This window comes from Hippopotamus amphibius, chromosome 9 (genome assembly GCF_030028045.1).
Source record: "Hippopotamus amphibius kiboko isolate mHipAmp2 chromosome 9, mHipAmp2.hap2, whole genome shotgun sequence".
In the NCBI taxonomy this organism is placed as follows: Eukaryota; Metazoa; Chordata; class Mammalia; order Artiodactyla; family Hippopotamidae; genus Hippopotamus; species Hippopotamus amphibius.
The window spans coordinates 3,614,066-3,627,096 of NC_080194.1; positions in this window are offsets into that span (position 1 = coordinate 3,614,066).

The window sequence follows — 13,031 nt, forward strand, 5'->3', positions numbered from 1 at the left end:
ATATATACACACACATACACTATATGCATATATACATGCACACACACATACAGTACATACATACACACACAGTATATACATAAATACACACACAATATATACATATATATACACGCACACACACACAGTATATACATATACACACACAGTATATACATATATATAGACGCACACACACACAGTATATACATATATATACACACACACACACGCAGTATATACATATATATACACGCACACACACACAGACAGTATATACATATATATACATGCACGCACACACACAGTATATACATATATATACACACACACACATACAGTATATACATATATATACAGGCACACACACAGTATATACATATACACACACAGTATATACATATATACACACACACAGTATATACATATATATACATGCACACACACACAGACAGTATATACATATATATACACACACGCACACACACAGTATATACATATATATACACGCACACACACATACAGTACATACATATATATACAGGCACACACACAGTATATACATATACACACACACAGTGTATACATATATATACATGCACAACACAGAGACAGTATATACATATATATACATGTAAACACAGTGTGTACATATACACACACACAGTATACACATATATACACACACACAGTATACATATATATACACACACAGCATATACATATACTCACGCGCACGCACACACACTATATGTAAACACACACATCCTATTATTGGTTGTGTTTCTCTGGAGGATCCTGACTAATAGAAACCCCGTGTTTGTTGCTAATGAAAAGCGTGTCCACACAGCACCAACGTCTCATGGATGAAAAGTGGGAAAAGGGACGTTCTCAGCGGGCTTCTTTGGAATCGAACTGGAAGTGTTACCTGTGGAAGCAGATCCTTGGGGCCCCAGACCCTGGGCAAGCCCTGAGTAGCTGTGGGGGGCAGGGGACGGGAACAGGCCCCAGGCCTGGGTCTTGTTGCTCCGTGAAACCACAGCAGACTCAGCAGAAGGAAAAAGAAGCTCCTTCTTGGTGTAAATGTCAGGGTAGTGAGGTTGTGAGATATCCTGAGGGAGCCCAGAGTGTTTTCTACAAGGACCCACCTTGGGAAGAAACCTCGCGGATGGAGAGACGTCCGGGGTCCTAGCCTGAGTTCCCTTCCGTAGCCCTGGGCCTCGGTCTCAGGCCGAGGGAACGGGGTAGGAGCAGAGGCAGCTCCTGGGATGCAACCCAAACAGCAGGCTGGGAGGAAGTCCTGTGGGTAAACATGATTTTAACTCTGGGGGTGCTCAAGCAGAAAAGCTACTTCAAGGCCTGCTGGGGGTTCACTGAGAAAGGAGAGGAACTCCTCTGGGTTCAGGGATTCAAGAAGAACAAAGATTTTTCCTGTGCAATCAAACGTTTCTTTTAATTTTTTCTTCGAAAACTTTTTCAGATGATTCAGGCACCCCTACTCTAATCATCTAATTTAATTTTTTGTATGTTGTCATTAAAAAATAAACTTGGTATTTGCTTTTACTTTTTACAAGAATGGTATTTATTATAGCATGTTAAGAAAATTAACAGATCGGGATTTCCATACATACGTTACTAATAAGAAAAAAAAATCAGATTGTACACGTTCAATATACACAGTGTATTGTATGTCAATTATATCTCAATAAAAGTTCTTGGGGAAAAAAAAGAAGAAAATCAAACACAAGAGAGGAAAAGGAAACTTGCCCATGCATTAATTAGGGTAGGCGACCCAACGTTAATAAACAACTTCCAAATTTCAGTTGCTTAAAATAGATTATTTTTGCTCATGCACACGTCCAATGACAGTGTTTGATCCGTGACCTTTCTGTTGATGATTCACAGACCCAGAATCCTCATATCTTATGGCTCCGTCATCCTCCAGGGGCCCAAGTTCTTTGCCTCTATCCAGTAGGTGGGAAAAAAGAAAGTAGACTGTGCAGCAGGTTTTACGGGCTAGGCTTGAAGATGGCAAGTGTTATTTCTGTTTACCTTTCACCAGCCAGAATTCAGTCACATGGCCACATCTGACTGCAAGGGAAGCTGGGACACGTCGTCTAACTGTGCGTCAGGAAGGAGAGAAAGGGGTTTGGGTGAACACATCACAATGTCTGCAGCAAACCAAACTTCCGACCCTCGCAGAACCACTATCCACATCTTGAGGGATCTCCTTCCATTCTTTTTTGTATGTCATGAACATTTTGTGTAATAAAACATGTGGCTGGGTCTTTGTCTCCATTCTGGGAGGCAACCTCTGAGCCCTGGGAATGTGCTGGGTAATTGGAGTGCGTTATTATCCTGGTGGACCCCGGGGCCACTCCGAATAGTTCACACTAACAGGATGGCTCAGGACAGGGGCTGGCCACGTCTGAAAGACCAATCCCGCGGTTAGAGGGCTGGGGCTTTGAGCCACGTGATATCAGCCCAACTTCTGGGGCAGGGAAGAGGCTGGAGATTGAGTTCAGTCAATCATCCCTGTGCGATGAAGTCTCGTTAAAAACTCTGGACACTGAAGCTCCGGTGAGGTTCCTGGTTGGCAGTGCTCTTTGTCATCCATCAATACCAGGAGGGTAACACGGTCCTGAGGGTGATGGAACCATTGTGTTTGGAGCTGTCCCAGACTTAGCCCCATGCGTACCTTCTAATTTGTGTCCTTCTGCTGTAATGAAACAGTAATCATAATTATAGTGCTTTTCTGAGTTCTATAAGTGTTTCTAGTGAATTAGTGAACCTGAGGGAGTCCAGGGGATCTCAGAGTCTGCAGCGAGCTGGTCTGAAGTGCAGGTGGCCCTGGTGGTCCGAAGGGAGGGCAGTCTTGCAGAGGACCATGTTCTTAACCTGTAAAGTCTGCCCCATCTCTGGGTCTGTATGGAAATAGATATAGATTCATACATGCACATTCATTGAAATGCATGTATTTGCAAAGATGGGGTAGTTCTACAAATCCTATTTAAGAGACTTTTTTTTTCATTTGGCTGTTGTCTTTCCAAGGACTTGATCTGAATTCCTGGTTATTGCCGTAGCTCAGCCAGAATTCTAGGATTCCACTTTTTTCCCCAAGCTTGGGACAGGTGAGATGGCCCAGCTCAGCATCTCACCCTTACCTGGCTCCCAGTCCCATGCCTGGCTCTTGTCTCTGACATCATCCAGAAGCACCTCTGAAGGAGGACCAGGTTGGCTTAGCAGGGCTAAATGTGGGCAAGCCCTCTGGAGCCTGGGATGGCAGGTGCCCCTGACCAGAGCTGTGGCACAGGGCTGAGGGTCTGGAGCAGCTCAGGACAACGTGGGCTGAAGCCATGGCCCCACCCAGGCTCCAGCCCGCATGGACTTCTGGACTTGGGGCCGGGCCGGGCCAGCCCTGGAGCAAGGATCCAGCCTGGAGTCCCCAGGGCAGAGTTCCAGTTCCACCCAGACTCCAGCCTTTCACCCACGGCTGTCCTGCCGCAGCTGCTGGTTTAGCCCCAGCTCCATGCATGCCAGGCCTTCCCCTGCAGCTTCTCCTTGGCGTAGGAAATTTGGGTGGGAGTGGGGAGGCACACAGAAAGACAGATGATGTCCACCAACCTTAGGATCACATGCAGAGCCTAAAATTGACCTTAGACACCCTCTATGTCAGTGCTTGTCCAACTCTAGTGTCTGTGAGTATCTATTCAAAAGGCAGATTCCCAGGCTTCACCCACCAGAGAGACTCATCTGTTAGGGCTGGGGGTGGGGCATAAGAACTTGAATTATCACATCCCTCACAAGTGATTCTGATACAAGCGAGCCCTGAGTCACTTTCTAGTATGCCCTCCTCAGTTTCCTACGGCTCACAGAGGGTAGGTGACTTTTCAATGTCACACAGTTAATGGGGGTCAGATCTTGGGTGAGAATCTAGGTTTTTTGACCTAGCTCCAGGCAGGTCTGTGGGGCATAGCTGGCTATACATAGGGCGGAGGACAATTTGAAGAGCCCCAGGAAGGACCCCACAGGAAGTCCCGCCACAATGTCTGAAATTCCACCATTAGACATTCATTCCTTTGGGCCTGGATTTGGATTTCCCGGAGTCCACTCTGGAAATATTCATCTTTCTGAGATGGAGGCTTCCTAAATTTCTGCAGTGAGCACACTGACAACAACAGGCTTCTTGGCACCTTTCAACAGGGATGGAGGCCGGGAAGAAGCAGAATTTACATACCAAGCATTAGGAGCCCTTGATGTGGTAAGGCTCTCTGGAAGGGGGTGTGAGTACAAACCAGAATTAGACCACACCATCTTTACCATCTCAGGAGACAGAATGTCCTGGCAGAGAGGGCAGGTTTTCTTAGAGTTAGCTTGGCCCAGGTTTGAGTCCAAGCTCTGCCACTTCCCAACTCTGTGGCTTTAGGCAATTCTGCCACTTTATGGCTCTGAACCTCAGTTTCCTCATTTGTAAAACAGGAATAACACTAACACCTGTCTCACTGGGTTGGTGTAAACTCTGGAAGAGTCGGATTCCTCAGATCTGTGCCCTCACAACCATGAGTTGTCCGACCTTGGGGAGGCACAAGAGATCTACAGTCACCCGAGGTCACCCCACCCTCCCTCTGGGGTCCAGAATGAGTGGTGGCTCTGGGGAGCCGGCTGTGTTTGCCACGGTTGGTCCCCTGGCCCCCAGGCATCTACTGAGTCTGGGTACCATGGAGGCGGAGGCCTTGTCATCCCAGCAGGGGTTCACATTCTTCCCCATTCTTGGCGTCTGGAAACTCATCTCTGCCCTTTCTTCTCTTTAGGAAACAACAACAACAAAGCCAGATTCCTGTCCTGGGGGACAGTGCTGCCTCCACCCCACAGGAATGGCAGCGGGGAGGGCTTTTCCACCCTTCCCCCTATGCTAACCACAACTGTGCTGCCCCTGCCTGCCCTCCCTCCTCCTCTGGCTGGCGGGCTGGCAGGGTGGAGGTCCCTGGGAAAACTCCCTGGAGGAGCCGAGGAGCCAGCAGACGTTGCCGGGGGCCTTGGCAGGGGCCTGGACTCAGGATGCCTCCTCTGCGGCTCAGCCTCCTGTCGGGATGCCCTGACGTGATGTCTGGTGGCTCAGCACTGGCGTGCGGGGGGGCTGCGCTGTGCAGGTGACGCATGTGATGCTCCATGTTCCCACAGGTGAGGCTGGGGAAGGAGAAGGCTGGCCAGAGAGTTCAGTGCCCAGGGATGGGGATGGAGTGGTGGAGACAGCAGAGGTGAGGGCCAGGGACAACTCTCCAGATGGAGACTAGAACCGAATCCTCCTGCCTCTTCCTGGCTCTGCTGCAGGAAGCTGATGACCCACAGACGCCTCCTCCCACAAAGGCAGCCACAGGTCTCATCTGGGAACTGAAAGGCGCCGCAGCCATCTGCTCCCCGCTTCCCACCCCGCACCAGACAGCCGATACAACCTCCTAATTGAAACGCTCATCCAGCCTCACCTCGGACACTTTTTTATTACCCAAGAAAAGCACTTTCATTGCAACAAAACTGAGATACAGATTTTTAAAAAAGAAAGGAGAAGGAACGATCACTCCAAACTCACTATTTAGAGAAAATCGCTCTTGACCTAGTATTGCATTTCCTCCCAGACTTTTATGTAAGACATAAAACAGGGCAATTTAAAGTGTGGCCTGGGAAATGTTTGTCCCCGGGGCCTGAAGAGATAAGTGTGGAAAACAAGAGTAAGCTTGTAGAAACTTCCATAGCAACTTGACACGGACACCACATTTTTATTTATTGTGTTTTACAAAAGTATTGACTTGCAACAGATTGAAAGTTGCAAAGTGGTCCTTCAGCATAGCTATTAATAGTTTGAGAAGCACTATAAAATAAAATATAGATATAAGTATAGGTATTTTGATTAAAATGGGTTCATATCCTGTTTTGTAACCCATTCCCCACCCCATCTTCATGCTGTGTCTCCCTTAGCCTGTCACATTGCATTTAGTGGCTGCTTGCTTCCACGAATGTTCTGCAATTTTGTTGCCAGACCTTAACCCTGGACATCCAGATGGTCTGCAGTTTTCAGCACGATGAGCAATGCGTGGTGAATGTCCCTGTTCTACTCACATCTCTCTGCATTTGCGCCATTATTTCCTTCAAATAAAGTTTTGGAAATGGAATTGCTGGAGCAAAGGACGTATATCTTTTTAAAACTTTAGATACTTGTTGTTAAAATGATGTTAAAAAAGAAGGTGGCGGGGGGGGGGGTACTTCCTAGGTGGCACAGTGGTTAAGAATCCGCCTGCTAGTGCAGGGGACACGGGTTTGAGCCCTGGTCCGGGAAGATCCCACGTGCCGTGGAGCAACTAAGCCCGTGCACCACAACTATTGAGCCCACATGCCACAACTACTGAAGCTCATGCAACTAGAGCCTGTGCTCCACAACAAGAGAAGCCACCGCAATGAGGAGCCCACGCACCACAATGAAGAGTAGCCCCTGCTCTCAGCAACTAGAGAAAGCCCGTGCGCAGCAACGAAGATCCAGTTCAGCCAATAAATAAATTAATTATTAACTAAAAAATGGTGCACATCAAAAAAATCTTAAAAATAAAAGCTGATCCATGTCATACCTTCACCAATAAGTTAGGAGAACTCAGTTTTTAAGGCAGGCTTCCTCTGAGGGGTCCATCATAAAAAACAGCCACCTCTTCCAGTGAGAGATCTTTCAAAAAAGATTCAGTCTCCTTGTCCCCAGGTCTTTCAGCCATTCCTCACAGGGATCCAAGAATGGCAGGCTCAGAAGGGGCCTCAGAGATCCCCAGCCCAGGAGTTTCCAATTTGGGTTCCATGGGACACTGGTTCTGCAGGGTGTTAATTGGTGCTTGTAGACAGTAGAACTTATGATTGAATTATCTTGGGAATCAGCGAGTTAAACAAATCCAAGAGGATAGTCTCTGCTGCAGGACTTCTCAGAGCATTTAATGTATTAACGTGCATGATTTTTTGCCCAGAAGGGGATTTAGTGAATCATTTCCCAAGCTCTTTTGACCACAAAATCCTTCAATGAGCAGCAGCCCAAAGAAGCAATAGTCCATCTACCCACCTTCCCCGCACAGTGGTTTTCAAGCTTTTACAAAAGTTTTATAAAAATAATTTCTTCAAATCATTTTCTATAAGAAATCATGGAACAGATAAAAGCAGGGATGGGACCACACAGGAGCCTGATGATTCACTGTCCTTCCTAGTGGGGCCCCTGGGGAGGTGTTCAGAACACCTAGGGAACCACGTGACGCCATCTGAAGGATACAGTCTGTTCTGCCTCCTCTCCCCCACCAAGGACCACTTGAAAGGTCAATGTAGGGGGAAGAGAACAACTCTATGCACAGCTAGTAGCATTTATTGAAAACTTATGGGTCTGACCCTATTCCAGGTGCGGGGCTTTAGAAAAAAAAATAAGACCCATCCCCATGTCCCCAAGGAGTTTAAATCTGGCATGTGAGATGCAGGCAAATGGAGTTACAAATACAAACAGTCATGTAATAAAGACAGGTGGTACGATGAACCCTTGTTTTCGTCTGCCACACACCTCTTCAGGAAGCTGTCTTTCCCCTACTCCATCACTGGCAAGGTGCCAATCACAAAAGTCCATGTTTCTGGTCCACCAAGTGGTGATGTGACCCTTGTCTGGCCAATCTTGCACCCTATTCTCCTGGTCTCCGTGACTGATCTGGGATGGCACATGGTCCAAAGCTGACCAATCAGAATCATTCCCTAGGATTGTAGGTAGATGCTCTCATTCACACAGGGACAATACATTGGGATTGGGGGGGCCTGCAGCTGCCCATGACCGTGTTCTCTTTCTGCCCCCACTGCATGGAGGCACTCCACCTGTAGTAGGAAAGAGTGAGGGCAGCCCTAAAGACATGAAAGTTTGAGTGATGAAAGGCATGAGATGTTCATTTCTGGGACCTCTTCCAAGCCTGAATTTGCCAGATACACAAGCAAATTAATTCCCTCTTAAGATGCTAGTAAGAGATGAGTTTCTGTTGTTTTTATCAAAGGTGTCATTGACTCATGCAAGGAACAAAAGAGCTCAAGGAGGGAGATGTCTCTTCCAGCTAGCATAGTCAGAGAAGGTATCTTGGAGGATGTTAAGCTTGAACTTGACTTGGGAGGCTGTAAACCCTCTGGGTAGGAGGTGGTAAAGCATTGCAGACAAAGGGGATGAGGTGAGCAAAGATGGAGGGGTGGAAAAGTAAAACAGTTGACTAGAGAACAGGAGAGTAACTGGGAAGACTGGTTTGGACCATTCTGTGGGCTGGCCTTGAATACCAGGGTGAAAGGTTTAAATGTTGTCTGCTTGGCAATGGAGAGCCACTGAAGGAGTCTGAGCATACCTGATGGGGATAGAGAAGGGATGGCATGGTCCTTTTGGTGTTTTGGGAAGACCTCTGTGACAGCAGGTGACAGGTGAGGCATGGGCAGGGAGAGGGAGGATGGACCACTGAATGACTTGGAGCACAGAGCTGCCACCAGTGGAGCACAGAGGTGAGGGCGAGATGCTGATTTGGGGGCAGGAGGGCAGATTGGACTAGGCCACACTGAGGCCAAAGCCTGTTATGGACTGACCCGTGACGCCTGCACCCCAATAATTCACATGTTGAAGCCTTAACCCCCAGTGTGTATTTGGAGTAAGGAAGTAATTAAGGTTAAATGAGGTCATAAGGGTGGAGCCCTGATCCGCTAGAATTAGTGTCCTTACAGGAGGAGACACCAGAGACTCCTCTCTCTCTCTCTCTCTGCCACATGAAGATATAGTGAGAAGTTCTGCAAGCCAAAAAGAGAGCACTCAATGGAACCAAACTGACCAGCACCTTGATCTTGGACTTCTCAGCCTCCAAGAATGTGAGAAATAAGTGTCTGTTGTTTAAGCCACCCAGTCTCTGGTGCTCTGTATAGCAGTCTGAGCTGAATAAGACAAGGCCACATGGGACATCAGACTGGAGGTATCCTGCAGGCAGGTGGAGACAGGTGAATTTGGGTGAACCTCCACCTAGGGGCACTCTTCCTGGAGATGCAGATCTGCCTGGACCTGTGCCCAGGTACAGAGAGGAGTTAGTGTAACCATCACTGCTGTTTCCAAATCTTTTCCATCTTGAACAAAATCTCTGGACCCGCTAAATAATAACTCCCCCTTCTTACCACTTCCCAGCCCTTGGTAACATCTCTTCTACTTTCTGTCTCTATGGGTTTGTCTATTCTAGGTACTTGTAGGTGGAATCATACAATATTTGTCCTTCTGTATCTGGCTTATTTCACGTAGTGCAATGTTTCCATGGTCCATCTATGTTGTAACACATGTCATAGTTTCATTCCTTTTTATGGCTGAAAAACATTCCATTGTATGTACATGCCACGTTTTGTTTATCCATTCATCTATTATTGATGGGCACTTGGCTTGTTTCTACCTTTTGGCTATTGTGAACCATGCTGCGATGAAGATGGTTTTGTTTTTTGTTTTTCCTGAATCAGTGAAAAACATTTTTATCTCCAAAATAGACTAAAGGGGAGTCATTGTGTTTTTTTGTTTGTTTGTTTTTATTTTATTGGCTGTGTTGGGTCTTCGTTGCTGCACACGGGCTTTCTCTAGTTGCGGAGAGCGGGGGGTACTCTTCCTTGTGGTGCGCAGGCTTCTCATTGTGGTGGCCTCTCTTGTTGCAGAGCATGGGCTCTAGACATGTGGGCTTCAGTAGTTGTGGAACATGGGCTCAGTAGTTGTGGCTCATGGGCTCTAGAGCACAGGCTCAATAGTTGTGGCGCATAGGCTTAGTTGCTCCGCGGCATGTGGTATCTTCCTGGGGCAGGGATCGAACCCACGTCCCCTGCATTGGCAGGTGGATTCTTACCCACTGCACCACCTAGGAAGTCCAGGGAGTCACTGAGTTTTAACTGAGATTTGAGTCCACCCACAATCTCCCCACACCCTGCAGCAGCTGCATAGACATGAACCGCCTTCCAAAACACCTTGTGAAAATGAGTCCAGCCCAAAGCCCTCGAAGTCCAGCTTCCTGTGAAAGGTGGCAGTCTCTTGACTCCCACCCCCACCTCATAACCTGTTCTCCACAGCAGCAAATGGACACTGTCACCCAGCCATCAGCTCAAGCACCAAATCTTAATCCTCTACTTTCTATCAAGGCTATTCCATCAGCAGCTCCCAACAGCTCAACCTTCCAGAATACTGTACAGCCTCATTCTGTCCGCTGCTCTCCCTCCCTAGTCCGAGCCATCATCCTCTCTCGCTGCAACTGAAATAGACCTGCCAGGCCTCCCTGCTTCCTCCCACTGCTCCTCTACAATCCATTTTCCTCCCACTGCTAGGGCGGGCTTTCACAACAGCCAGATCACGCCACGCCTCTGTTTACAGCTCTCTAATCGCTCCCCATTTCCCTTAGAATTGAGTCCAGATTCCCTGCCCTGATGTATAAGGCTCCTCTTCTACACCCCTCAGCCACCGCTAGCCCACCAAGCCCATCTGTGTCACTTCCCCTGCTCATGTTCCTTTCCAGCCACTCTGCCCTTCCCCACTTGCTCCTTCCTGTGGTGGGGCTTTTACAATTTGATGTTTTTTTCTGCTTGAAATCTTCTTCACCCGGATCTTTGCCCAGTTGGCTTCTTCTTACCCCCAAAGGATCCATTTGGATGTCACCTCCTCCGAGAAGCCCTCCTGACCGCCAGACTGAAGCAGCTGCTCAGTGACTCCAGGCCCAGATATCTCCATCTCCTAACCACACTTAGTGTCTTTGCACCACTCATCGCTATCCGAAAAAATCTGCTGGCTTTATTTCCTGTTCACTGTCCCTTTTCTCCCTCATAGACCTTGACTCTGCCAGAGCAGGGGCTTGTCTTTTTTGCCATTCCACCCGTCCCGCACCTCCCTGTTCCTAGAATGAGGCCTGGTACAAAGGCACTCTACTGCTATTTAAAAAGCTAACAATTAAACGCATAAGGGTGTGTGATCAGGGGTAGAGCTGAAGTCTGCATGTGTTTTCTGTGGTTCGTAGTGGGACCCAGGCTCCGCCAACTTTCTTGTGTAGGGTCTCTCATAAACAATAAAAGAGTGGACCATCTTCTGCTGGGTGGTCGCAGGAGTGTCACTTTCTCATCAGGGACATTAGCTGCTGGGGAGGATGTCTTTATAGAACATGGACAAGCACAGATGGGGGCCCTTTTCATGAGGGTGCCCCCCCCCATGCCCAGGGCTCTGCGACTCCGCAAGGGAAACTGGTCCACCTGGGGGCCAGCCTCTGCTCCTAGCAGTTCCAGGAAACCTCGGGGCCTCCCAACATGCGGTCTTTTCTGCTCCGGGGAGGAAGGCGATGTTTCAGAGCCAGTGCCTCCCTGTCCTGTGGTCGACCTCTTCTTGTGCCTCTGAGTGCTCTTCTCCTCGACGCTGACAGCCGCCACCTTCCGCTCTGGTGCCAGGCCTCTGGAGCCTCGCTCACTGGGTGGCGAGGGTGTCCTCAGTCCCCACACCCACCTGGGCTGTGGCAGGCGCGGCAGGAGGGACTCGGAGCACGTGGCATTTGGGGCTCCTCTCCGGCCTCCCCTCGGCTATTCCTCCTCCTGCCAAACAAAAGCGTCCTGCTCAGGCAGGGACAAGAGCCCGTTTCTAATTGTGGAACAAACAACAGACCAAGCGCTTTCTAGCAGGGGGAGCAGCAGGGCTGCCCAGGGCCTGGGGCTGATTCACTTGCTTTTTCCCAGGCTCAGAGTAGTACAGGAGGCCGTGGTGGCAACATCCACCTTCTCGAAGAGTCAGGGGAGCGTGCACCTGGCCTGGGGGTGGCACCATCTTCTCTACCACCACTCTCCGCTGGCTGTGCTCCCTGGGAACTGGGCGCCTCCCTCACTCTCTCCTCTGGCCTCCGATGGATGGTCATTGCCTGCTGCTACTGTTTACTTTTCCTCCAACACCCAGTTTATCATGTCTGGACTCTTCCAGAAGCTGATACTAGTCCCCTTTTCCTCCCGCATTGTACACTCAGTCAGCAAGCATGAAACCACCCTCGCTATCATCACCGTACTCATCCTATCATCACCGTACTCATCCTATCATCGCCATGGTTACCATTTACCACCTTTATCATCATCGCCATGGTTACCATTTACCATCATCGTCATGGTTGCTACGTGTCTGGCACCAGACTAAGCACTCTGCAGGTCTCATTTATTTCTGGTGAATTCGTTTTTAATCTCTTCATTTCACAGGTAAGGAAACTGAACTCAGAGAGGTTGAGTCATTTGTCTAGGCCACACAGCTGGTGCGTGGCAAACTGGGATGCTCACCTGACACCAAAGGTCTGCTCAGCCCCCGGGGCATGTGGCTTCCCGTGGCAGAGGGTGCAGGACGTGAATTCGGAAAGCAGATGGTTGGTGCTGTTCGAATCCTCGTCCTAGCCCTGCCGCTTTCTAGCTGTGTGACTTTCGTTGCTATTTGACCTCTCTATGCCTCAGAATGCACTCTGTGACATGGTGATAACGACAGTACCTGCCTCCGAGGCTACTGTAAGGAGCTCCATCCTCTCAATAGCCTACCTTCAACCAAAATTACAAACGGTGTAAACCTTTTTTTTTACACAAATGGTGTAAAGCTCTGGGGAGTTTCCTACTGCTGCCACCATAACAAATTACCACAAATTTAGTGTCTTAAAACAACATAAATCTATTATCTTAATGGTTTTGGAGGTCAGAAGCCCAAAGTCAGTCTCACTGGGCTAGAATCAAGGTGGTGGGAGGGTGGGTTCCTTCTGGGCAGGGCTCTGTTTCCTTGGCTTTGCCAGTTCCCAGAGGCTGCCTGCATCCCTGGGCGCACGGCCCCTCCTTCCATCCTCAGACCAGCAGCGGAGCAGCTTCTCTCCTCTCTGACCTCTGCTCTGTCCTTACACCTTTCTATCTGATAGGACTCCTGTAACTACAATAAGCCCACTCAGATGAGCCAGGATAATCTCCTCATCGCGAGATCCTTAACCTAATTCTACCTGAAAATGTCCCTTTGACGTGAAAGG